The following is a 27617-nucleotide window of genomic DNA, read 5'->3' on the forward strand; positions in this document are numbered from 1 at the left end:
AAAACACTTCAAAGTTATACATGGACATGAGATACCTTTCTGCTTTGATCCTTGGTATAAGGCTAACCAAGCAGAAGTGGCTTCCTGGCCTTTCATACAGTTTTCTTGGGAACTAAACACTGCACCCTCTGAAATCTTGCACTAGCATTTTAAGTTTTTATGGAATAAGGCAGTTTTGTTTAATTTACATTTTCGTCTTTGTTCCAAACCTCAGAGTGATTAATTATGGCCACTGTATATACAGTTTTATTCCTAATGCTTTTTTCTTTCCACTACTTCTCCCATCCTCACTATTCCCTGCTTCCAGAATGGTGTGGGTATGGGATGTTGTTTAACTAAATGATAGAGTGGCTATTAAGAATTGTTTTGCTTTATTTTTAAATACAATATTCCACATTCTAGATATTTCCACCAAACACAGCAGTTTAAAAATGAAGAATTGTGAAAGCAATGAAATTCGGGTTTGGTTCTAAATTGCCAAAAAATACTCTAAGAATTTTTAGATTTTTCCTCTCTAAAATGACTGAAACCTAGGGGCTAAGTTATAGGGATATTGTTTAGCATCTTATGTTAGAAGTGAAAATCCTGTAGTACATTTTGTTCTTTGAAAGTAAATGCAATTTGGACTCAGTGCCCAAATAAAGCCTCTGAATTTCTAATTTTCATTTATACAGGATACAAATTATACTGACCCATAACAAACTATATGATACTGGCTTAGAAGTATACTGATTAGAAGTATGCTAAACTGATCAGTTGTGAAATGGTTAAAAGTTGTAGTCATTAAATCATCTTTGCTTCTGATACCCAGTTAAAAATTAATTCAAATTGTGTTCAAGTGTGTGCAATGGATGGCAAGGATTGCTCATCACGCCACATCCATCAGCTGCCAAAGGCAAAGAAGTTCTGGAAAGAAGTTGAGAAAACAAAGTTGAGGACATCCCATATCAAAGTGGGAGAAGTGTTTTTACAGCACAGACAAGCTCATGGTCTGGGGAGGTGGTGTTTTTACAGAGAAACTGTAGAAGCTGCCCAGGGCTCTGTTCTCATAAGATTCACTCTGTCTTGGAAACCAGAATGTACCTAAACATCATAGAAACAAATATCTGAGGCTACCTGGGGTTTTGCACCTTCCTTTTGATACAATCTTACTGAAACTCAGGAATCCTCTCCTCAGTGCTATGACTTAAGCAAACACCACTGAAATATCATTCTCTCAAAAGAAAACCAAACAATATTGTGACACACAATTATTAAGAGCCCTTGTTTGCATGGTACCTTACAGAAGTTGAGAATTAAGATTCTTTGGTCTTCTTCCAGATTAGAGAAGAGAGGTGATGAGAGGAGAGACAAGATATTCAGAACTTGAATAGGATTGTGCTGACTTCTATTTTATTAGTTTTGAATGTTCTTTTTTATTTTTCTTATTTCAGCCCAGTCCCTGGTTTCCTGTGTGCAGTCCCACTAACTCATTTGAGACATTCTCCTCTGGTATCTGCAGAGATGGCAGAATATCACAATTTTCAGATATTGGACAAGATATCCATAATTAGTCAAAGATGGGCCTATAAACTCAGCTACTGAGCAAAAACAAACTATACACTTTTCTTTATGCCATAGAGGATGAACTTACACAATTCTACAAGAATTGTTATTAGTGATTTGAACCTAATGACAAAAAGTTTGTTTTCTCGTCATTTATTACAATAGCTGTAACAATTCTGACCTTTTTTCAGAGACCATTCCGAATAATTATTCTTCCACTCTAATTATTTTGCCATACAAAATACTCATACCTAAACACTGCAAAAATTAAGAGCACTACAGGGAAAATCAGGCAGTCCTGGGAGTCTATTAAGATCTTGTGGATGCCAATCCCAAGCAAAGGCTGAAGCATGGTGCCTAGCTAGAGCTCACACCTTTCAACAATGGTGACAAGTGGCCATGAGTCCCTCCCTGAGGCACTCAGCTCTGGGTGGAGCACAAGGGACCAGCAGCCCCTTCATCTCTAAGGAGTCTCCCAAAAGGAGGGTGGCCTGAAGTTCATCATTGTGGATCAATTCCACAGTTTCACAAGGCAAATCTTGACTCTGTTCCCTTCACACAGTTCATGTTGCCTGCTGCCCCAAACATCTCTATTTCCCCCTCTCTGTAAGAGAAGTCTAAACACAGCTGTCAAGTTCTAAAATCAGCATCAAAGCTCAGTAAAAGCAAGAGGGGAAAACAATATGCTTTGTTAAACAATACTGCCTCAGATCTCAAAGGGTTATACAATGAAAGTAATACTCACTTTGAGTTCTGTCTGTGGCAAGCATTACCTAACATCCTCAGTCAGAACCCCACTGTTTATGAGGTGATGAGAAAAGAATACAGCTCCCTCTTGTCAGTAGGACAACTCCACTGCCCTGCAGGAAATTTTTTTGCTATATTTCAGATGTATTGAATCTTCTAGACTTTAGAAAAGTAAAACATGCACTGTGCACTCTGGAGCCATCATCTCTCTTGGTCAGTTCATAGGTTTAGCAAGGTCATAGCAAACACTCTTTTACATCATAAGTCTTACCTTTAGGCTGTTTCACTCCTCCTCAGGAACCAAAAAGGATTAAAACAGGTTTAACAAACCTGAAATAGAAATATTTATGTTTGGTACCATTGGTATTTCTAAACATTTCTCATTTCTTCCCTTTCCCACTGATACCAATTCCCAGTCTTTGAGCCATGTGAAGTAGCTTAAAAGTTACTTCTCAGGGAAAAAAAAAAAAAAAAAGTTTGTCTGCTAAATCACCCCACACACATAATTAAAGCTTTCTGTTACACTACAGGCATTACAATAACCACTGTGTATGTCTATATGTGATATATTTATGTATTTGTGTGTTACATATTCATTTTGTCCCATACAAGTCAGCTTTCTTTTTTCTTAGTTTATAGACATCCATTTCTATGCTTAGTATGAATCCTTATGATTGTCTAATATGATCATCTGTTTAATGTAAGCTACTGAATTCACCAGTTTGTTGACATACTGATCTCAGTATATTCCTTTAAACTCCAGTAAAGATGCAGTAACTCACTTGAACAACTTTTATTGGCAAAATCCATTTGTCCTCTCAGCTGAGCAGGGAGACAAGCTTAGAGTTGACATCAGAGATACTCAGTGCCTGCTTTTCAGGAATCTGAGGTGAGCATGGTCTTCTCCACAGCCTCCCCAGTATTTTTCTGGGAAGGGTCCTGTGTTGGCTCAGAGGCAACAGGTTCAGGAAGAAAAAATAAGTATATTGAATGGCACAAGAGTTTTTTTAACACCCAAATGAACAGGTGAGTTTTGGCCTAAAGGGTCTCCAAGTGGACAAATCAACCTCAACATTTGCCTGTGCAGCAGGATGGATGCAGCCACTGGAGGAGTGAGAGACATTTTAGGGCCCAGGCAGGAAGAATGTTAGGATTTTAGCTGATCTTCAATAAAACAAAAGTGGAGGAATGAGGGGAAAAGGATTACTTTTTTCTTGGTACAAAATAGCTACTCTAAGGTGTCACTTTTCACAGTCTACCCTAAATATCACCCAAATAAATATGTGATTTGTGTATTCCAGAAATACAAACACTTTCACCAAAATAATTCTTTCCATTCATTCCATTTCCAGTTTCTTCACCAGAGAGGGATTGTAAAAGGATGAGCTCCCTGGGACTACTTCCCCATCTGTGACATCATACACAAAGCACCTTATCTCTGCAAAATGACTTGAGGTCTGCAGAGGAAAAAAGTAAACACACACACCACCCTCATCTCCTCCTCCCAGTGCTTGGGCAGGCTTCTAAAACTCAGCCTGGCCTTTGCTGTTATGCCCAGTTTGAACCCAAGGAAATTCCAATGCACTCCTCTTCCTGAGGCTCTCATTTATTTAAACAGGTAGGGACCAGGATCTCTGTGCTTCCCAAAGTGCTGATGCAGCTGAACCAGCAGCTACAGGTATCAATTAAGAATGTGTAATGGGACAGGAGAAACACAGCAGCCCTTTCTAGAGCTTAAGTGCTGGCTAAGTCAAAAACATTGCTCAGATACTCTATAACTTTCTTAACTCAGAAAACCATTAGCTGGCATTGTTGCATAAACTCAACAACAATCTTTTCTTTAAGTCTATCCCACCATTCTATTATCTGTCATTAATTTTCCATATGTTCCCCTCACCACTGCTCTTAGGCTGGGTTTGGTTTACAGGGTTGGATCAGATTTCTTTACAAGCCAAGACATTTGCTGGTTTGCTTACTAGCTTGAGGCCAGTTATGTTTGAGTGAGGCCCAAGCAAAACAAGTAAGATCTGGTGATGTTCCAGTGAGTAGGCACCAAATCTACATGATCCAAGGTTGTTGTTTTTTAAAAGTTTTAAATTTTTCAAGTAGAAGCTTTTCCATTATTTAAAATTATTTTTTAAATTTTTTGTTTTAGGGTTAACAGCTTGTGGCTGATACTTGCTCAAATGTTGCAGCATCCCTCTTCTTATAATAAAGCAGAACTTTATGTTCTGATTTCTTTGCACTAACCATAAGGCAAAAGTTTCTCAGTTATCTATACTTTCAATCACAGATGGGCAAATGCATCAATATATTTGGAAAAGAGTAGCTGATGAGAAGAAGATGAATAAACCATTTTGTTTCTAGTCTTTCTACAGGATAATGAAGTCTAGTGTTTGCAACTCTTTCTTTCAAACACAGTCAGTTCATGTAAAACCCTTTAATTCAAATCTGATTTCTAGAAATATTCCTTATGCTGTCACAATATAAGTCAATAAAAAATTAAAAGTGAAGTGTCCTTCCATCCAAGCCTTAAAAATAAATTGAAGTGTACCCATATAATCACTGATACAGTAACTATATCCTGGATTATTTCATTCCTTTTCTCTCCCTCCTTCTAGTTTTATTATTCTCAGCACATCTGAAATGTATTTTAAATGCTTTGGGACAAGGACTATTGTAAACTGCCAAGAATACTTGGGGCCCTATGGAAGTGCTGAAATAGAATTCAAAAAGTAATTTGACACTGAAGGACCTTCAGACCTTCAAAAATCCCCAATTTCATATTCCCCACTGGATAGGCACAGAAACTTACAGTAGCAGAACCAGAGCACAGTCCAAATGTGAGACAAAATGAAAATACAAGTATTATATACTGTGTTTCAGGCTGAGTCAAATGCAGGGTATCATGCTAGTAAGCAGCAGTTTGAACATATCCTGAATGCAAAGGGGTTCTTTCAAAAGTATATGTCTTGTCTGTTCCTAGCTGGTGCAAAGACATTCCCCAGGGTTTTGCTCCATAAATTCCAGTATGGTGTTATAGATGTTGTAACAGATGTTATATGAATGCTGCACATAAATATCAAAATGTCCATATTGTTATTTTTAGAAGCACTTATCAAGGTAAGCAAGCACAGACCCTGTAAAGCTAAGCATTTACATAAATACAGACAAATATTTTGCTCTGGACACAAGCAATATTTAGGCCCTACATGGCTGAAAACCACAGCTCCTGACTTCCAGGAGTGTGCTTGCATGCTGGATCCAGAGGTTTGGGAAGCAGAGAATACAGACATCCCAAACAGAAAACTGAGCAGGAGCTGCTGAAGTGAGCCATTAGGAAATGCAGAAGGTATTAGAATTAGCTTAAGCCTCTCTGGAATTTAGTCACCTATCTCCATGCAGGGATTACCATCCTCCTCCACTGCTAGCCAGACCTCCTCCACCACAACAATAAAGGAGTGGGTGCTGTTGCTGCCAGACTTGCTTTCAGCAACCAAGTTACAACCAGAGCACTCCATCAGACTGCAGGAGAGCTGGGCTCACTTCCCTCCAGGCATCAGAATCTGTATTTTCCCCACCTATGCTGAAAACCATCATGCTATAGGTTATCCTGCTCTAGAGAGTTCCTCCTTTTCCTTCTCTTTTGGCAAGTTTAGGAAATGAACCCAACAAAACTGAACATCATATTAAAACTTTTTTGTTTTTCTCCTTCACATTTCATAATCTTAGAGGGACACTTTATTAACTATATAAGGTTATTTACAAAATAACAGCAAATACTTCTTTAAATACTAATATCCTAAATTGCGAGTGTTTCCCCACAAAGCAAATTAGGGTTTGATGAAGAAAAGGTTAAATAAATAATCCAGCATAGAGATGAGAGAGTAACTACCATAGTCAGCCCTCTCAGGCACTAGAAGTATTCTGCACAGCCCAGTAGCTTGTCCAACCACATCACAGAGACATCCCTTTTTCTTATGTTTGCTTTATGACTTTTACATGTAAAAATGTATGCACATGTGCTACATGGGGAAGAAGGGAAGGAGACTGGAAGAAAAGAGCCTCAGTGATGAAATGAAAAAGATCATCTAGGAAAAGACAAGTTTGCAAGTCATTGGCAAAAGTGCAGTTTTTTGGTTACTTTGCCATGTAATAGGTTGGACAGAGAAAATAAAGGGAAGAGAGAGGAGTCCACATACTGATGTCACTGAAATATTTTCAGAGGTCAGAACTACTGTGGAACTACCAAAAAACACCATCCACCACTAAATGTGGAGTTGAACAAGAAAAGAAAAGAGAAAATTAGAGGAGATAGCTGGGAAAGAACAGTCACAGAAGCCAAGAAAGGGCAAGAATTCAAGGAGTTGGTAGGGTGAACAGAGAGAGCAAGTGATAGGTAAAGAAAGATGAGGTTGCAGAATAGACCTGTGACTGGATCAGGAAAATCCCAGTAGGGGATTAACTACACACTAGGGGTTTCTGTGCTTAGGTACAAAAAGCTTTACAAGCCAGATTTTTGGCAAAACTTCATGAGTTCCACACTGGAATAATTAAAATAAAAGCTGTTCACTGAAGTTATTTTTGGTGGGCATGTTTGGATCAGAGAGTGGAGTTGTTGAGCACAGTATAATACATGCCAAAAGCCCTATTATGTGCCTGCCACTAAACTCTGCCATACTTGGAAATGTGTTCAAAAACTGTGGTAGAGAGTCCTTACTGGCTTCACACTTGAAAGACAAACCAATGCTACACATTTAGTTGGAGGTCGCGGCACGGGTCCCGGGACATTTCTGCTGGCGGTGAGGGCCCTCTCAGGGTTGAGTCTGAGCAGGGAGACATTTGCTCTGGAGCAGACCTTGGAGAGGGCAAGGGAGTAGTCTAAATTGGCTATTCCTACTCAAAATTAATGTGTATATATATACATACATATATATATTCTAGAGTGACAGGGGCACAGAACGAAAGGTTATATATACCATGTGTTGCTATACCATGTAGTGACCCTCCTAGGTGATGAAATGGGGTGCTTATGCCAAACATCCCTTCACAGCTGAAATAGGCAGGCAAACCAGATGGTAAAACATTAAGACCTATTAGAAAAATATCACTCCATTCAGGTATAACATTTTTGTTTTCTTGCAGTGGAGTTCCTCAAAGGACCCTGCAGAGAAGCTGGGTGCTCTTCTGAGTGTTCCTTCACCATAGGCTTTTTTCCTTGAAAAACCACATAATACTAAAGTTCCTGTAACTGGAGACCAACAGGATACAAAACAATTCCTAAGAAAACAGCCATGAACCAGAAATTTCAGAGGAGTTCACAGAAGGCACCTTTGGATTAAGGATGTACCTGGCCCAGAACCTAATCGTTGTTTGTATGGGAATGTTGTAGACTTTTAAGCAAATTCAAACTTCTTTAAACCCAAACACCAGGTATAGGGCTTGAAGTGGCTAAAACAACCTGATACATTGCAACAAACCACTGTCACTATCAATCTACCAGGGAGCACAGCCTTCACAAAAACAGGGCACATACCCAATTTCCTAGTGGAACTATATCCACAGTACAGTACTGCTTCTCCCCTGCAGTTGACCCATGCCAGATATATTTTCCTCAAGAATGTCTCCTTCCTTCAGCACCCAGCTCCTGATAACTCACAAGAGCAAACTGCCTTCCTTTTCTGTGAAGGTTTTTTTCTTTTTTTTTTTCCTCGACACTGGACAATGCAGGTTGACTCTACTTCCTTTATGCAAATACAGCCTCCAGACAAAAACTTTCCAAATCAGGCTATTACTGAAAGAGAAAAATAAATAATCTGAGAAGGCTCTTAAAAAAGAAAGAGAAGAGTTACATACATTTATCTGTTCAGTGGGGGGGGTGGGGTATGGTAGTGGTTGTAATTTACCAAATTCTTATTTAAGTGACTCAGAGTCTCTTAGCATTTTACTCAGCCATGAATGTGTTAACTAGCATGTGTGAGGCCTGAGTTCTTATGAACTGTTGTATTTCTGTTATCTGAAAGCTAAACACTGCATTAAGAAAGTCCAAATGGTGGCTTCATCCTCAAAATGACAGCAGAAAGAAAAATATTTGCACTTTTCCCCTGCAGGGGAGGATTGGAAGGGAGAAGTTCTCTCAAGACACTCCTTTATTCTTTTGATAGCAAGATCTGTGCTTCTGAGACTGCCTCCAGTCACATGTTACTAATACACCAGCTTCTCCTGTCTGGAGCCCATGCTGCAAATATTGTTTTTCCCAGAAATCACAATGTTCATTGGCTTTATTTTGTGAACACCAGACTCCCTCTGCTCCATACCCCAGAAAAATCTCAGGTTACTGCTTTTCAAAGCTCAGAAGCTATACAGCAAAGTTGTCAAACCTGGGATTTGTCTAGAGTTTGCAAACCAGAGCCAAAGTCTTCCTCCAGCTGCACCATATAGCTCTGATACACCCTCCGTCGTCATGGAGGTTATTTTGTAGATCAGAAAAAACAATCATCTCAGTCACTGATCTTTTTTTCTGTCCAGCAACTGAATCCGAGGCTTCTGGGGCCAACTATGTTTTCCTAAAAATGCAGTCTGGATTCAGACAAACTGTTTTCTCTGACACTGTTTCTCACTAGCTTTAAAAAGTACAAAAACATCTATACAAATAAGCTCATTGCCCTCTCTCAAACCTTCTTACCTTGAAATACTCATTTTCTGCAACATCCACTTGAAATCTCAACTGCTGGCTTAGGCTGTGCTGATCCATAGTGCTTTCTTGGTACTCCTGCCTCTTGTCTGTGTTCATCTCCTGACTCCTCTTGCACTGTAAGTTCTTTTGCACAGCGATTGCTTTTATCTTTTTTCTCACTTTGGACAGGAACAAGCACCATCAACCTAAGCACTAAGCTGATATAAAGGATCAACAGGGAAGACAGTTTTGCTTTGTTTATGAATGGCTAGTCTCTTCATGACATGTTGAAGTTCATTGTGCACAGATAGGAAGAATATTACTTGTACTATAGGCATTAAACATCAAATCTCCAATGTTCAAAATTAGAAATTACTGTGAATCCTTTGACCTCTTGTTAAAATTCACCACACCTTAAGAACAATCTTCTTTTGACATAGAGTAAGTCATAAATACCACTTCCAAATAGATCTTTTCAATTTCTCTCTTTTCAGCTTCTCCTATCTGGAAAGAAGTATTGATTTTGAAAGATTCAGGGGTCCCAGACTCTGGGCCAGATTCTGTTCTCCTTGGCAGGTCTGTAAACCAGTAGCAAGTCCTCTGACCAAAGCTGAGCCCCAGGAGGAGAGAACAGCATTTAATACTTCTGGTCCCATACTTTGCTATATTGTCACCTCTCTCCACAGCCTCTTTAAAACTCAGCCCCAGAATACCTGGCAGTGTCTGCTGTCCTGAGCACTGTGAATCGCAGGTGCTTCTATCAGCTCCCTCGCACTTCCAAGGGGTTGTCAGCAGGAATGGCACAGCAGCTCCAACACTGGGCCTGTCTCTGTCTGATTTGGCAAAGTCACCAGTGATAGACTCCCTGCTGCCTTACTTATTTTCATGGTGCAGGAATATGAGTTACTGTGGTAAGACTTTCCACTGAGTGGAAGACTCCCAAGCTGGGTCTTAATTGGTTTTCATTTCTTGCTAGCAGGGCCTGGGTGCAGTTTACACAGACTTGCTGATGGGCTCCCACATTGAAACCAGCCAGCCAGTTTGCACAAGTCTCTCCTCCTAAAATATGTGTAATTTATTTGAGCTGATAGAGAGGATAAGAATCAACTGTCTGTTTCCCAGTTAATAAAAAACATACAATGAGAGCAGAACTCTGCCAGCATATCTTGTTTACCCAAAAACGTTTGGCATTAAATGTGAAATCGGAAATGAACTCATTATCTGATTATTTTCATTTTGAAGAATTAACTGCTTTGGGGGAAAGGCTTGTCCTAAACAGTCCCCTCGTATGGATGACTAATTGCAAATACATATCTCTGAAGAACACAGCAAATGCTCGTGACTCCCAGGGCAGGACGTAGCACTATCAATTTGGCCAAGAACATCAAGAGTATCCTCTCACGTGGCTTATTTCAAAACAGAAGGAAATACATTTAAGCTAGCAGCATCATGCCCAAGCAGGTGAGAAGAGTTTCAAAAGAGGCCGTGCTCTGGAATTCTTATCCAGGAAATACAGATAAGAAGTGCTTAACAATTACTTGTAGTGAATTTGCCCTTTCTCTGCCAAAAATAAAATTATGTAGCAGTATGGATAGTTATAACTTCTGAGAGGTAAAATTATGTGGAAAACAAGTTCCTTCAGTAATACAAATGAACATACCTCAGTAAAAATTGAGAAAATTTAATCAAATACCCATTCAGGGCTAATAATGTTTTGGGAAACTTCCTATTCTAGGATAAAACCCAGGTCACTATGGATTAAGAGAGAACTGAGTTCAAGGCAGTGCATTGGGCTACATCCCCTTGTTTGTCTCCTGCTGTTTCTTTGATTCATTCTCATTTGTTTGATCTCAGCATTCAGTGTTTTCTGGTTAGCCCTCTCTGTAGCTGGTTCAACAGCTGCTGCTCCTTCTAGGGTTGCTGAGTGCCTCCTCTGTACTCAAAATCTGTACTTTTCTTACTAAGGACTGGAGTGAATTTTAGAAAGGGTACTGTGGAGCCCTCCACTGTGTGTCAGCACAGTGCAAGCTAACAAGCATGTGTTCCCTATTGAACATTTGGCTCTTCTTTTCTTATTCCAACTGAAATATTCCCATCCTCACATGCCCTGTGAACCTAAATGCAATAACACCATGTGAACATCTTAAATTTCCCATTCTTCTTAGCTACATCTATTTGGGGTTTTTTGGGGGTTTTTTGGGTGTTTTTGGATATTGTGGGGTTTTTTGCTTGTTTGTTTGGTTTTGGTTTTTTTGGTTTGTTTTTTTGGGTTTTTTTTTTTTGTTTTATTTTTTTTTTTTTTTGGTTGTTTTGTTGGTTTTTTTTTTTGTTTGTTTGTTTGGTTTTTTTGGTTTTTTTTTTTTTGTTTTTGTTTTTTTTTTGCTAGCCCAACAATCCAGAGGCAAAACTAGAGGAAAGCAGCAAAAGTCCCAAGATGATTCTGGGCTGCCCAGCAAGCCAACACATTCCTTCACAAGCTTCATGCAGCCCATGGACTGTGTGTAGTGCTGGCAGGGATAGCCCCGGTGCCTTCCCCTCACCTCAGCCAGTACAGAAAGCAAGTATCCAACAATTAGTCAGCAGAATCACTACACACTTTCCTATCACTCAGGTCAGATCTCTTTACAGAGAAGATCCAGTTAGGAATGAGAAGTTACCCTGTCTGGGCCACCAAAATGCTACAAGTCCCATTTGTCATTCTTTCTTAGTCTATGTTCTTCATTAGTTGAAGTGGAAAGGGAGAAAGCATCTCTCCAGAGCACATTAAGTCTGGAAACATTACATTCCCACCAGCAAAGACACACATTCACAGCCAAATACTGATATGACAATTTTCATGTACTCTTGCTCCTTTTTCATGTGGCATCATGCACTCCAGTGCCTGCCTCCTTCTCTCCAGCTGGTCTGAGGCAGCAAAGGGCCACCAGTACTGTTACCTTTCAGTTCCTGGAGGCTCTCTGCTCTGGCAAAATGACACACTTCCTGAGCAATTCTGTCTTGCCCTAGAAGCTGAAGAAATATTCCCTAGCTGAACTGTTAGACTTTCATTTCCTATCTGATGTTGTATCAGAATGAGCAGCACTTTAAAGTCTATTTCGGTATTTGCTCTTTTTTTCTTTAAATCTCTGAAAGATCCTACTTTGGATTGAAAGCTAGAAACAATCATGAACTTGATGAGTTTTTTGGTATAGCAAACAAAGAATTTGAGATTTTCTTTCCATTAAACTGTAGAAGGTAATTAACAGGGAAGTGTAAACAGTTAGCAAATTGTGAACGCAACAGAAAAGGCTGTTTGACTCTCTTTTATTCCAAATGAAATGGAAAAGAGGAGGAGCAATAACTATCTTAAAGGAATTTGTCACATGTTGTCTGCACTTATCTTTCACATCTTGTTCTTTCACAGCCTATTAGATGCTGCAAGAAAAGCTGCCTTCTTCAACTTCCTGCAGTAATTCAGATCAAACCATGTCATCCAGAGCTGTATTTTTATCTCCTTGAATATTGACGTTTTCACTGGTTTGGGTGTTTGGGAGGTTTCTTAATTGTTCTTACTATGACTTCTCAAGTATTTTCTAAAAAGTTGAAAGTCATATCTGCTCCCCACATTACCAGAAAACATGTAATGGGACTGGTTTCCTTCACTCTTAATGTTGCCATTACTGACACCTTTCATCACCTCTAATAGTCTAAGGACTTATCTCATTAAAGAAATGCAATCAGAATATAATGACAATCACCTCATCTCCATCACCACTGCCGGTTAAAAAAGCAGCCTGTTGATCAATATTCACGCACAGAGAAGAGCAAATGTACCCTAAATTGTCCTGGACACAGTGCCACTTGAAGTGTTTTCCTAGAGCTTTTGAATTTTAAATTGTTTCTCTCAAATTAATTTGCTTTAATCCAATTTTGTATTGAGACTCCTACATTGAGGTGGTCCTGTCACCTGCTCCTTTCACCCATGGAGAACCTGCAGCTGAAGACCCAGCATGGCTTTGGTTAGCGTTGATCAGAGGCCCTTGGTAACTTCAATCCTCAGCAAACCCGTTGGTTTATTTCTAACACACGTACTGTGTCACGTAGGCACATGCAGGGTGAGACCATTTCCTTCCCCTGCCTAACCCTGGAGCTGAATGGGTGGGGATGTAAACAGCAGGTGGGAGGAGGCTGTGGTCTCCCTGAGGAGTCCTGCAGCAGCTGCCATAAAAGACACTCAGACACACAGCCTGCCATGGGGAGCTGGGGACTCACTCACAGATGATTTTAGCTATAATGAAAAAACTTAGTTTGAAATGTTGAATGACTCAAAAACAAACTGGTCTGTCTACAGCAGGGGCATATTTTCATCTGTAAGTTTTGTACATCTCTGCAGGGGCTTTGGCTTGTCCTAAGTGGTAATGCCAACAATGTGTTCTGTTTCATACAAGCTGGAGTCATTGAGAAAAGTTACCTTCCTGTGCTACTTCATTGTTAAAAGTTCTGAATCACAATGTTCCTCTGTGAAAGCAGTTTCCCCCTTACCAAAAAGCTGGGTCATCAGAAATACAGACACCTATATAACAGAACAAAACACAAAATCCATTGAAGGCAGTAGGAATTCAACTTTTAGCATGAAAGAGCTTTGACTTCCGTGCTTAGGGTTGCATCCCAACCTCATTTTCACAGTATTCTCGCTTCTTTTACAGGTCACAAGAGGCATGGTGTACGCACATCTCCAAGTGGATCCCTGGTCAGTAACAACTGGAACTGTTGGCATCACAATCTGAATAAAAGAGCAGATATAGCAGGTCACTAAGTTGCACATCTACTGCTGCTCCTGTCTTCAAGGAGTCATGAAGAGGAGGAATAGGAGTTCTCAAAAATTGATCTAATTTTTGCCCCAGAGTGTTTTTTTTCATGAAACTTTGTTCTCAAATATTTGATTTTGCTTTCCTGATAAAAATATGTTCAGTGGAATCATCTGTTAGCACCTGGCATAGTCAGTGGTTTTGTTTGTCAAATTTTTGGGCTAGGGAGAATTGTATGAATCAGCTTTTCCATCAGTATAATTTGCCACATCTTCTGGAACCACTTAGTGAGTGTGGGTACATGGGCTGATTTCCACATTGCTGCCATTGTTTTTCAGGTTTTCTCTGATTCTTTACTTGTAACTGAATGCCACATGCCTAGACAACAGGAAGGAGACATTGGACCAAAGATCCGGCACACAAGCCATCTCTCACAAAATTTTTCAGGTTTTTTCTTCTGATTTTTTCCCCGTCTAGTTGCATGCTCAAGTATGCCATAATTTTTTTTTTTTTTTTTTTTTTTGCACATAGGGTATTCTCTGGTCTTAGTTAACCAGATCCTTGGGGAGCCAGTTTTATACAAAATACAAAGCAGACACTACTATGACAGCCAAATATATCGTCTCAGAGAAGTAGCAAATAAATAGATCCCATTTGTCTTCAGGTTAATTTGGAAGATGAGGATATGTAGCAGAAAACACATCAAGTCCTATTGCAGGCTCTTGGGAAAGTTATGTTATATTAACCCAACTCCATCTGCAGCTCTGGAGCTTGAGAGCAGCAGCAGAAATGGCCAAGTAGCTTCCAGCTGAGTAAGCACACATTTTATATAGCAGCTTGTTTTAATAAAGCATTGTTCTCTCTTATACTGAGGGTCCTAGGGCTGTAAGCAGCACAAAATAAAAAAAGTCTGTGTAAAGTTTAAGACCCAAGAAGAATGATCATATTTATTACTGTTAGAATTTACCAACAATGTTTACAAAGGCACTTAAAATGGAAATCTGCCTGTCTCATGCTGAAACATCACAAATGAAGCAAAACACCAAACAACTTTTCAGTCTGACTGGGACATTTGCTCATTCTACCTCCTAGCCCATCTCTGAGGATATCATTAAATAGTGAATAAGTTGAATTTTAGTCAGCTGCTGAGATGCACGATTAAGGACATATTAAAAAGATTTAAGTATTATTAAGAGAAAAGACTGTACACATATTTTTTTTTTTGTATTGCCACAAGAAACATAAATGAAAAGTTTAAAAACAACTTCTGGAAATATCCACATGCAAGGAAGACTGAAACCATATGAGACGCGGGCATTGCCATAAGTCAGGGACACTTCTGAACACAGGTAATGGCTATTCTCATTAGACTTGATGAGATTAATTGCATCAGAGAAGTTCACAAAAGCAAATCCTATCAGTGGCATTTGTGCTGTACAGATGACATCTGTCATAAACAGTTCAGGTTTGTGAAAGGCTTGCTTTATGAACCTTTAGTATCAGACCAAATGACAACAAGTTCCAGACTAGGTGGCTGTGGTGTCTCAGACACATTTACAACATAGGCCTAGTCTGTACATCACATGTTCATTTTCCCATTCTCCATATCCTTGTGCTACAGGACACAACTCTCACCTCCTTCCAGTCCCATCCAGTCTGAATTTAGAGCTGCAGTAGAACAATGTGGTTGGTTTCTTGTTCCCAAGATACATCATCATCTCTCTCTATCTGTACTTTTTTAAATAGCAAAAGGTTCTCCCCACGCTTTGCACGGATTTTTGTACATTGGTAATTCTTAACATTTTTAAGCCTATCTGCCACCTTTTTTTCCCCCAAGTGAACTCCTGAAATGACAGCATGACTATTCTGCAGAGAAGCCACACGGAGCTGCACGATGCTGATTACAGGAGGCCCTCCCACCCAAGTGCCCTCTTTGGCAAAGCACTGTGGCCCGCGCTGTCTCATAATGACTGTTCTCTCATTGCTGCTCAAAGCACTCGGGCTCCCAGGTCAGGCATGAAAATGAATAACCAGCATTTCTTCTGCAGGGTAGATGCAGAGCTAGAATTCCGTGAATAGTACCTCGTAGCCACTCTAGCCCAATCTGGGGCCTCCCAACAGACTTTATGAACAGAAGAGGGTTGGGTCTGGCTGATAATTTGGGAAAAAGATGAGAGGGGAAACCCCCAGCACAGCAGGAACTGATGTTAGTGAAACAATAGCTGGAACTCTGACTCATTGCTGAAGCAATGTCCAAACATGAGCATCAGAGGACACACTGTACTGCAGAAAGAGCCAGCTTCTGTATAAGCTGCACACCAGGAGACCTAAAAAATTCTTAATTTTGAAAAAGTTAAAAATCCTTCTTCACATTTTTCAAGAGTGAGTTCATTATTCCCCCAGTGGTTTTACATTTGGTAAATACATTTTGCCAGACTCCAGAAATTTTAACTGGATTGTAGCTTGTTCTTTGCTTTTCTGTTTTCTGCAGTGGTAGAACACTGCACCATGAGCAGTATTAACAAGTCTCTGTATTCACTTACCATATAGCAAATTAGTGCTTGAAAAGTATTTCCTGACTTAAGCTATATGATCATGCAGAAAGTTTGAAAAGTCTACTGAGTTCAAGAGCCCTTGGATTTGTTGAAATGCCATAAAGGAATGCTCTGTTTGGGGCAGGCAGACAGTCTGATCATGTGCACAGTATGATCACAAAGCCAGAGGGAAAACAGAAAAAACTGAGCTCACCTGCTTGCCTAAGGCCAATATTTTTGTTTCTTAATCCAGGTCTTGCTCTCACTACCTGAATGAAATCATACTTGGAGAAAGCTTGTCCTTTAGGTCAGAGGTGCAATCACAAGACTGCCTTTTCTCTCTTGCCACGGGTTTTGCATTTCAGGAGTTGATGAAATAATTCCTGCCTAAGGTAAACAGGACTCAGTTCAGCTGAATAGAGCAGATTTATCCAAGATTTCAAGTGAACGCTAAGAAATGCAAAGCAGTTTAGGCAACAAGGTCAGTTTCAGAGAAAGCACAGTTCTAAGAATGAAAACACCAAGTCAAACTATTTCAAAGCCAGAATAATTTATATACCATCAGCTCAATAAATGGAAAAATGTGTAAATCTGCTCCTTCTAGAGCATTATAAAATGGCATTACATAGGAGATTGATTTCCAGAGCTCCCAGGAGTATGCACTCTTTTCCTGATGCACACGTCTAAGCACCATTAACACAGTTACCAGGGGGACAATATACGTGTCAGGATAAAGTACATGATCAGAACCTTCTGAATTACAACTCCCTAATTAGTGTCCCTCTGTCAATTATCCCATTCAGAATGTCAAATATTTCATGAGGATTAAATTTCAAAATACACAGTCTCTCTGATATATAAAATCCCAAAAGGCTGCTCAAACATATATCAATGTTATTATATCACATACAGCAGGTGAAAGATTAAACAGTCTGCCACATAGATCTACAATTTTAAAGCTACCATGCTTTTGATACTGTCTAATTTGGCTCTGCAGTTGCATCCATAGACTTTTCTTGTGGAGATACACATTGTGCCAAACAGGAGAAAAAAAAAAGTATTCAGGTTTTCAGTCAACATTTTCTTTCCAAAATAGTGCCAGGATTGTAATTCAATACCTAAATTGAACCTCTCTGACCCCTCAATCCCAAAAGAAAGGGCAGGGGAGAGAAGGAGAGGAAGAAGAAAGCGGCTCTACAATGCCGACATCTGAGAAATCTTTGCTTCGTCACATTCTCTTCGCTGCCAGGAATGTGTGCAGCTGGGATGTGGGCATATCCAATTAGAAGCATTTAGGCTTTCAGATTAAATCAAACTTCCTCTAAGGAATATGGTACCACATTAATATTCAAGTTTTAAAACAAACTTGGCCTCCATCTATTAGCGGAAGTAGATCTCCAGGTGAGCAAAATAACACTGGGCTGATTCTACGGGGCAGAGGAGCACACCTAATTTAAAATCTCTCTGTAGCCCCCAAATTGAAGTGTTTCCAGAATGAAGATGAACTGGTGAATCAAGACCTAAAAATATTTCAGACCAAGGGCAGTTCTAATGCCTCAAAATTTGACATTTTTAAAAGTTTAATATTCAGTTTAACTTAACCTTTCCCTGTTACTTTTCCACAGATGTCTCAATCAAAAAGTTGCTACATAAAAACGCTCTAATGAGCAAATTTACTGATTGAAACCAGAACAAAGAATCCTAATTGACTATTTAAGCAAATGCACAGAAACCAGCTTTTGAGGTTATAATTGTAAATATTGTGTCAGAAACTCAGCCCTCACAATGACACTCATCTATTTGAGATAGAAGCAAGTACCAGCAAGCCTAATCTGCTCACTGTCACTAGACCATGCAATAGAGTACTCTTGGACAAGCAGCAACCCAAATATTAGTTTCAGAAATAATTAAGGAAATAATTTAAAATATCAAAGGAAAGAGAATTGTGTTTGGCTACAAAGAAGCAAAATATACCAAATAAGTTGTCTATTACAAATACCCAGTCAAGGGTTTCTTGCACTCCATCTGTGCCATTATAGCGTATTGATATATGTTAAAATAAGAGATTAGAAAGAGTCAGATGTGAAAATTCAATGTTCTAAATTGCAGCATCTTTTAAGATCACAGGCCAGACTTTAGAAGAGGAGAAATTTACAAAAGAAAGTAAATGAAACCAGAATGCTTCGAAATGCATAGAAGAGCTTTACGCATCCATGAGCTACATTTTACCAAGCAATTTCAAGGATATTTCAAAGTCCTGAAGTAAAGCTCCTGCCCACAATGCTCTCTGTAAGCAGGAAGTCCCTTTATCCCACCCCTGTGGGAACTGTGAACCACTGAAGACAAGGACTCTTATTAGACACACACAGAGCAAAAAGTGCAAGTGTGGCTCCTGTCTGTGCTCTCATCTCAAAGCAGATCCTGAACACAATTCCAACACAAATAATACCAACAACCATTGACAACAAAATATTTTCCCATTAAAAATAATCCCTTTTCCAAATTACATTTTTCTTACATTTGCTATTTCATACCAACTCCTTTAATAAAGGCAGACATAATTTTCATCCTGCATTATCCTTTGCAGCAATGCCTAAATTCACCCGTTCATCAGTGTATACTACACTTTAATAAGCCAGGGTCAACCTAATTTCCTTCTCCTAGTGCTCTCTCCACACAACTTCTTCACGTGTTTCAGCTTTACTTTGAAGTGACTTCCTTGCCTGGCATGCTAAAATCCAGAAACAGAGTGCCTGTCATTATGACTGCAGTTCATGCCCTGACTAGTCACAGCAGAAGGAGAATTAGACTATAATCTCCTAAACAATGTAGAATCTGTAAATCAAAACCAAACAGCTTTTTGGCATGTAGATCAATGAACCCATGTGGGGGTATGAAAATCCAAGAAACTCTTCTAAGGTAAAGTTAGCCTCAGTGTATGAAATTGTTCAGCTTGGATTTTTTCCTCTACTCTGCCCCTTTATGCCCTCAGAAGAAGTGTTCAGAAAAGTTTTTATTGCATCCTAGAAACAGCAGCTTCTGCTGGATCAGAGGACAAAACAGGCACACACAAGTTTAGAATACAAACAGTTCAGAGATTCACAACAACCTACCTTCAGTGCTACCCCACCTAGTCTTGATGGTAAGGATGTTTGCGTTTCTTTGCTCTAAATATAAAAACAAACAACAGTGGCAGCTCTTCTAATCAAAGGAGTATTAACATGTTGCCATGAAAATTTACAATGCATTAAAAGATTGATACAAACCCTAGAGTTATTTCACTGAAGTTATTCACTAACTACCATTGCCATGTACAAAATATATTTGGACATAGTCAAAGAAATGGAGTTGAGCCTGATAGAGTAACATATAGGTTTTTTGGCATGGAATAATAATTTCCACAACACAGTGGTGGTTTCTACTTGCAGAATTGAAGCCCTATCATGCTGACTGATATGTCATCATGCACAGCACTTAACTGGGATAGCCCAAGTCCCACTGACACTTTAAAATCTAAGTTACTTAAAACCTCACAAGTGTACAGGGAGCTCACTTCCAGTAGCACAAGGGAGCCTAAATATAATCCTCCAAATAAGTGTCCATAAAGACCAAATTTTTCCTTATCCATCCTAATCAAAGATGCTAAATCAAAGGCTTATGGAAAAGAGATTTAAAGTAATTTTTTTTTTCTCTGTAGTCCACTTTTGTTTCTCAGCTTTGATGTCTGCCAGGTTCCTCAGAGTTTCTGGGTTTCTCCCTAATGGCTGCAATGCTCCAGGAAGGGAGAAGGTGACAGAGACCAATCTGCTGACCACATACACCCAATATGTGCTTCCTAAGTCTTCCTCCTAGTGATATTTCCAAAATAGAAAATTAACAACGACCATAAACAAAAAAAAAATCTGTAATCCTAACTCCTCTTTCCACTCAATTTTTCATGCCAATGTGGACCAGTGTGGAAAGAGAGGGCCTCCAGAGTATCAGCTTTAGTAGATAGGGACGCACAGGATAGCATGAAACAGTTGGAAGGCCAGGTTTAAACATGTAACCTGAAACACTGGAAACTAGAACTCACAGCGGGTCTTAGCAACAAAATCAACAATATAGGCAGTGCATGACATGTGATCACCAAAGCAGAAGCAAGGTTGCTTAAATATAGCCTCTGTAGGTATTAGAATATTTCTGAGAAGTACACATCAAGTGCGAGACAGATGCTACTAATAAGTAGAGCTTTAGACATTTATTTTTGTATTAAAATATCCAGCTATATTTATCTGAAAGACTTAACCATACCATTCTTGACAGAAAGGTATGCAAGTTACTTACTGCTGTCTAGACAAAAAGATTTAAAACTGGAAAAGATAAAACCTTTGTAAAGGAACATGGAAAAATGCTTTATGAATCCATGAGAAGGGCAGAATCTATGCACTTGAGTCCCCAGAGCTCTGGTTTTAAGAGCTTTCTCTGTTGGGGAATTTAGTATATTCACTATTTCATAAACAGTTTCCTAATGCTTGTTCTTGAACCTAAATTGTTTGGTTTTAGGGGCAGAGGTTACTAAGTTATGAAAACTCTAGAAAGCTGGGAAAATCAATCACTCTTACAGGCAGGAGTGTTGTCTGATGATCATCTGACACTTTTGAAGTTGTGGCCACGGTGTGGTGAACCACTTCAAACTAGGATATAAAGATATGAATCATCTATAGTGAGTAAGCTGTCCCACTTCCAAATTTCCTGAAAAAAAAAAAAATCCAGACTACCTGGACACTCACCATAAGTGTTTGGACAGCTTTAAATGATCCTGTGATCTCAATGAAGAAAATGTTCTTGAAATGAGTTACATGTTTCACCTCTATTTATAGCATAACCATAAACCAGACCTGCTAAACAGAGGTTTCCCAATCTCTGCTACAGATATTTGGTACCATGTGGTACATAAAGCTGGAAGGAAGTAGCATACAAAAGAGTTACCACAGACTTCAAGGAGCAGAAAGGTATGAAGAATTCCACAAGCTTCCCTGAATATTCAGAAACCAATTTTTTTTTTTTTGGATGGTGCAAATATTTCTCCACCACTACACCCTTTAAGCATTTAATCACCAGCCTAAACAACCAGACTGAGAGTAGTGTTCAAGAAACACTTCAAAACGTCAGGCCCCTATCAAGACTATCAAGAGAGAGAGCTCTGGATAGACACAGGAATGAAATTAATACAGTTTGTTCCTTGATCACCCCATATGCATTGCAGAGAAGGAATAACCAAAGAGAAAGCCCAGGTGAGAAGTTAGTGTGCTGGCTTTATACAGCTCATGTCTCCCAGCAGTGCCAGAACACAGTGCTCCCTGTGGGTCTCTTCCAGCCACGAGCTAGAGAGCTGCAGTCCAAACAGCAGGAGTATCTATAAAGGTGGTGTGATTCAGTCATCTCTCTTTTCCAAAAACTTTCCATGGGCAATTGAGTAAGAACTAGCTTTGCTGAATACTCCCCCTTATTCTCTGAGTAGATCAAATCACTTCAGAAGCTACAATTTATATTATTGTACTCATACTAACTTGAAATAGGGATCTTAAAATACTTCCTGCTATAAGTCAACATAAGTTCAACAAAATTCACCCAGCATGAATGTTAAGCAATAACTTCACAAAATTGAGTTCTTGTACAAAAGTAACTACTGCTGTCATTGACTAGGAATTTTTCCTGTGATTCATTAAATCTCTTCATGGAGAAGAGAATTTGAGATAATCAAATTTGAGATAAGCAAAGGTGCAAAACCTATTCCTGTCTTGATACAAAATTATAGAAGTTGAGCTGCACAGTACTTTAAAAGGTCATTTTCTTTGTCCTCAAGGCAGAATCAATCTTTGTGTCACTTTTTACAAAAGTGTGTTCTCAATGATTGTGACTTCATCACCTCTCCAGGCTTGGCTATGTTTATGTTTACAAATGTTTTCCAAGCAACTATTCTGACTCTCCCCTGGTGTAATTTAGCTTGTTCTTTCTTATTATATCTGCCATGAACAAAAAGAACACATTACTCCTTTCCTCTTTACAGCAGTATGGTTCTTTTACATCTTAATTATTGCCCTGACCCTTCCATCTTCTTTTTTGAGTGCTCAATAACTACAATTTTTCAAGTTCTCCTTGGCTACAGTGCTCCAGAGTCCTTACCAGTATAAATTCCTAGAAGATTACTTCTGTAGGCTGCATTCTGGTTTTCATATACATACTAGCTGGTCACTTAGCTTTTTAATAATTCATCAACTCATGTTTAATTTGATTCACATTCCCAGATCTTTTCCAGAGAACTGCTGTCTATTGTATTACCCCATCCTGTATCTGTGCAGATTATTTCTGCCTAACACTTTGCTTTTGTTCCTATTGAACTTAATCCTATTTTTTTCAGATGATGTCTCCAATTTGTCAAAATCATTTGGGATTCTAATTCTGCTTTCCACATGTTCAGAACCACCCCCATCTCCTGTCATATGCAAATTTACTGCATAGAATATTATTCCTTTATTCAGATAATTCATGAGAGTATTTAACAATATTTAATTGAGAACAATCCCCTGTAGAAACTCCTCAGTATATTTCAATTAAACAATATAATCAGGTCACTATAATCTAGTTTCTCTTTTAATCCAGCTTTGCATTTACTTACAAGACTTCGTTTCCTTAGCTTTCTGGTGAGAGAATCATTTAAAAGAGTTCCAAAATTTAAGTAACATAGGAGCTGGAGTCTTAGTCTTTCCTGTGGACCTGTGTACATCATCAGAGCAGGAAGCTAGTTTACTTTGTCATAATTTAACAAGTTATTAGACAGTCCCCCTGTCCATGCTATGTTGTATTTTCTTAGGAATGTTTAGAACATTTGGAATTTTTTCAGAGGGATTTTGGTGATCTTCTCATTGAGTACGAACGGACAATCAAATATTGCCATGGCATAGCATGCAAATTAATTTTATGCAAAAATCAAAAGCACTTTTTAATTCCTTGTCAGCAAAACATATTCTTCAAATACTCACTATTATGGGGACAGCATCTGTAAGAGGTCTTGAGTAGGCATAGCACCATGCATCTCATATAAATGATGTATCTCATTGATCAGCACAGTAGAAACATCCCTGAGTGCTGATTTATGTCTCAATGCCTCAATGTGGGATAAAGGCCCCCACAAAGTATCTGGCTACCATGTGGTAGTGAATCAGTTATGCTCATTCGGATCACACTCAAAGCACTTATGTCATATTGTTGACTCTTCAGCCACCTGCTCTTGACAAGGAGGTCTGGCACACAGTCTTTGGAGCATACTTGATTTGCTCCAGTCATGCCCTGTTCTGACTATAAAATATATTGTCATCGTTTTCATATTAATATCTTTTGAATAGTCAGCCCTATCTGTACATATGCACAAATGAGATGGAAAAGGTGCAGAAGACACATGGTTTCTGTGGAGGAATAAGTTTTGTGCATCAGTCAGATGGTATAAGCTATCTAAATACACATCTGTCAAATGAAAATTGAGTTAAAAATGAAGTGGCACAACATCCCTGATCAGATTTACTACTAAAATAGATGATGTACTTTTTATCCTATGACAAGTCATGTGGAAGACCAAGAGGCATTCAGATGTAAGAATCTGATAGAATTACCCTTGAAAATAAAGAGGCTGAATTATTAGATTTTATGAAAAATAAAATACAAATGCACAATATACATAAACAACTCCTGCTTTAACTCCACACATAACAATTAAAACAAAATCCTCACTAATGCTAACAATGGTTACTATAGTCATTCTATGTCTAGGTGTGGAGGATTTCTGCATTAATAGGAGGGAAAAAAACTCATAAAAAGTAATTGTTTTAATGAGCCCATGAGAGTATAGATTAAATTGTAGATCAGTATTTACAGGATCTATTGTATTTGGTCAAGAATATTACTGAAGTTTTCTGCTCACAGATGATTTGGTGCAAAATGTGTTGCTGGAAGAGCATCTTTTGAAATTATGCTTAAAAAACAGTTGGAAAATACAATTTCACAAGTTGTTTGGGTAAAGATTTTGAGTAATCTAATTTAAAACTGAGTTATTCCAGATTTATAATAAATAGCTCAAGTGAAAAAAAATTTGGTTTCATACATAGTGCATGAGGCCCTTGCTGGCCATTCACTTCTGGTGTCATTTATGACATCTCTGCAAAGAATTAGATATTTATGGGGTTTTCTACTTGCAAATTTATCCAGAGTTTCAATTGTTAAATTTCTATCACCTAATAATCTCATTCATTCAGGATTAAAAATACTTCCTTTAAAAGTATAACATATTCTTTATGAATTTTCAGTAACAGGAAAAAAAAAATAAGGGAAAAAGAGTCATTGTACTTGAGATTGGAATTGAGACCAAACACATTGATCTGCACGACTGTTTTGTTGAAGATGTATGAATTTCAATTTTCAATAAATATAGACCTGGAGACAGAAACATCTCAAACCACAAATCAAAACTACTGAGGTCTTTAAAAAATATTGATGGTAGACATGGCCTACAGGACTATCAGTTGCTTCATTCGAGATCAGGAGGAGTTGTTCTGTCAGGAGCACTTACAACAGAAAAGGAAAATAATCCCAGTAGAATTACTGGTCTTGAGGATTAAGGAAAATATATTTCCATGTAGCTATGAGTAATGAATATTAATATAGCTAATATTCTGGTCTTTGTCTAATAAAATTTAGCAACTCGCAAAACTAGAAAATTGTAATAAGATCATTTATTGCTATCCCTTCCCTCTTTTTACTCTATTACTGTCTACCTGTAAAAGGTTAAGATGCAGTGGTCTGTGTGAACTTCTTGAAGATGACATCCTATAGAACCATAAATGGAAAAGAACTGACAGATAAAAAAGTTGCATACCTACTTCTTAGTGACTGTCTAGAACTACAGTGGAACAGGGCAACTGTGTTTTTCCCTCACACCGCCCCCCCCACCATCCTGAAATCAAACCAAGCATTAAGGCAATTTCCTGAAATGGCACTTTTAGCTAATGGGAAAGCATATTATAGGACACAGAGAGAACCTATAAATGGTAACAAGGCTAAAATCCTCAGCTCTGGACCGCCATAACCTGTTGTTAATCTAGACACTGAGGAAATGGTGGTATGATGATAATTACTTCTCTGTTCCTCCAGAGGAAGTGCTGTGTGGTACACTTTAAATGGAAGGAAAGAATATTGTCCTTTTAGTATTTTTATCATGCATTGTTAAGCTACTGCATTCCTGGGCTGCATCCCACTGTCATGAAGCCAAGGGCTCTGTCTACCTGATGAATCTTAAGTGGGCAGCAATTTACAGTACATGGGACTGATGAATTTTCTTTCTACCACTGGTTCTTGCTGTATTCCAAATACTTGCAACAAGAAAATAAACCTTTCAGAAAAATATCAGAACTGCAAAAAAATTTCCAAGAGACTGGCTTTCCATTGATTTCAGCAGGCAATGGGAAATGATCTAGGCAATGTTATTAAACAGCAAAATTTCACTTATGTGCACTTCTGGGAAAAAAAACCCTCACCAACAGCTGAAAATTCCAGAGGTTCACCAAGACCAGAAAAGGAAGACTCACATAAAATGGGGTTAGAAAGGACTTCAGGTCATGACCCATTCTGTGTGAAAAGACTTTGAAATTCACTGCTTGCAGCCCCCCTCATTTTGTTTCTTCTCTCAATAGGATTAAAAAAAAAAACAAACATGTATTTTTAGTGTACTTCTACTGAAAGCTTTCAGCCACACAGCATTCTAAACATTTTTATTTTAAAATGAAATAAAGTATTAAATATATAGACAAAGGGACTATTATTGTAGGTCAGGATAGGCCTATATTAACTAGAATGCACATGCCAAATACAACCAGCAGTCACAGTGTCAGAAATGCACTAAACTCAAGTCTTGTGTGGTTTATAATTGTTTGTCCCCTATAGAAAGCATTCATGCTGTGAGAAGATCATACAAGTCTTGACCAACAAAAAGTCACAGTGCAAAAAGAGTCTGCTATGCTTTGGTTCTACCTTGAGCTGTTCAAATCTGTCAGTAGTGAGAGCTTGGCAGGGTGTGTCAGAAGACTGGAGAAGCTTTACTTCACAGGAGCAGTGGAAGATTTTATTGCCTGCAATGCATATGTGGCTTGTAAGCACAAATGCCTTTGCCTACTTTTCTATGAAGACACCTGAAAACAGTGAGGTGAAAACAATACAATGACCCTCAGGTCACAAAGAGCACAAAGATGCCTACTTGCCACTTCCAGTAGGGTGACCCAAGTCCTCTCCAAAGTGAGTCTTGAGTCATGTCTAGAATCTTTTCTTAATTTTGGAAGATTATCCTTAGCCAAACTTCTACAAGCATCTTTGATCCAGAGGGTGAACTGCAAATCCTGGAAGATCAAAGTTACTCTTAAGATTTGAGTAGCTTGTTTCTTCCTGTGAATCAAAATACTGGAAAGTAGTTCATTCCTCATTTTGCTCCTGTAAATTTGCTTCTTCCCATGGAGACAGATGAGGTGGCTGCAGACAGAATTAGACAGTCAAATGTTTTGAATGTGATTTGTGCAGCCAGCTCTGCTCTCAGGAATCCAGGGCAGCTAATCTTGAAACGAAAATGAGCACATCCTTCAGAATCAAATACCTGGCATGAGTTATGCAGTCTAAGCTATCTGCCATTAGTTCCAGCCTTAAATAAACTAATCTAGAAAACAGCTTGCTTCCCCAAACTTGCTGCTTCTCCGTCTTTTTGGTTGAATAGTGTAACACATAGTGAGGACGTAATTCCAGATGCATCATAGATTTAGGAGATGGGAATTCCTAAAACCAAAATTTTAATCATGGTTATTGACACTTTATGTATTTTTCTACAAAGCATTTAGTCTCATTATGTTTTACTGTTTTACAATTACCACATACACTATTAAAAATAACAGAGAGAGACTATGCTTAAGAGGTTGCCTGCAGGTGGCTATCATGTGAGCAATAGACACATTATTGAAGCAATTCCTTTTTGCACATCTATGTCAGAACAAGAACCATTAAAATATTTAGATTCTTTTGTTGGCGAAAAACCTCTAAGGTATCCAGCTCCCCAGTTTCTGGCCTGTAGTGAAGGCAACTTACTGTCTTCTAAAATTTTTATGAGCTACAAGCTGTCTCTCAGGACAAACAGTTCCTTTTGCAGGTCAGAATCAAAACCTGTTGCATTAAATTTTACTTGCTGTTGCCATGCCAACATGCTCTCTTTGCTCACACTTCATTTTGCACTCTGAACGGCATGCCTAATAAAAAATC

The 27617-nt window shown here is 38.7% G+C and overlaps 1 long non-coding RNA gene across 1 annotated transcript in view; it reads right to left on the reverse strand.

Annotated features, from left to right (window-relative positions):
- Positions 1–2569: 2569 nt before the first annotated feature.
- The window catches only part of LOC128784947 (uncharacterized), a 94777-nt gene continuing 69729 nt past the window's right edge, over positions 2570–27617 (reverse strand). Inside the window, exon 3 of the long non-coding RNA XR_008429693.1 lies at positions 2570–2622. This is a non-coding gene — a long non-coding RNA (uncharacterized LOC128784947). The remainder of the gene's footprint in view (positions 2623–27617) is intronic.

This window comes from Vidua chalybeata, chromosome 3 (assembly GCF_026979565.1).
Source record: "Vidua chalybeata isolate OUT-0048 chromosome 3, bVidCha1 merged haplotype, whole genome shotgun sequence".
NCBI classification, from domain to species: Eukaryota; Metazoa; Chordata; class Aves; order Passeriformes; family Viduidae; genus Vidua; species Vidua chalybeata.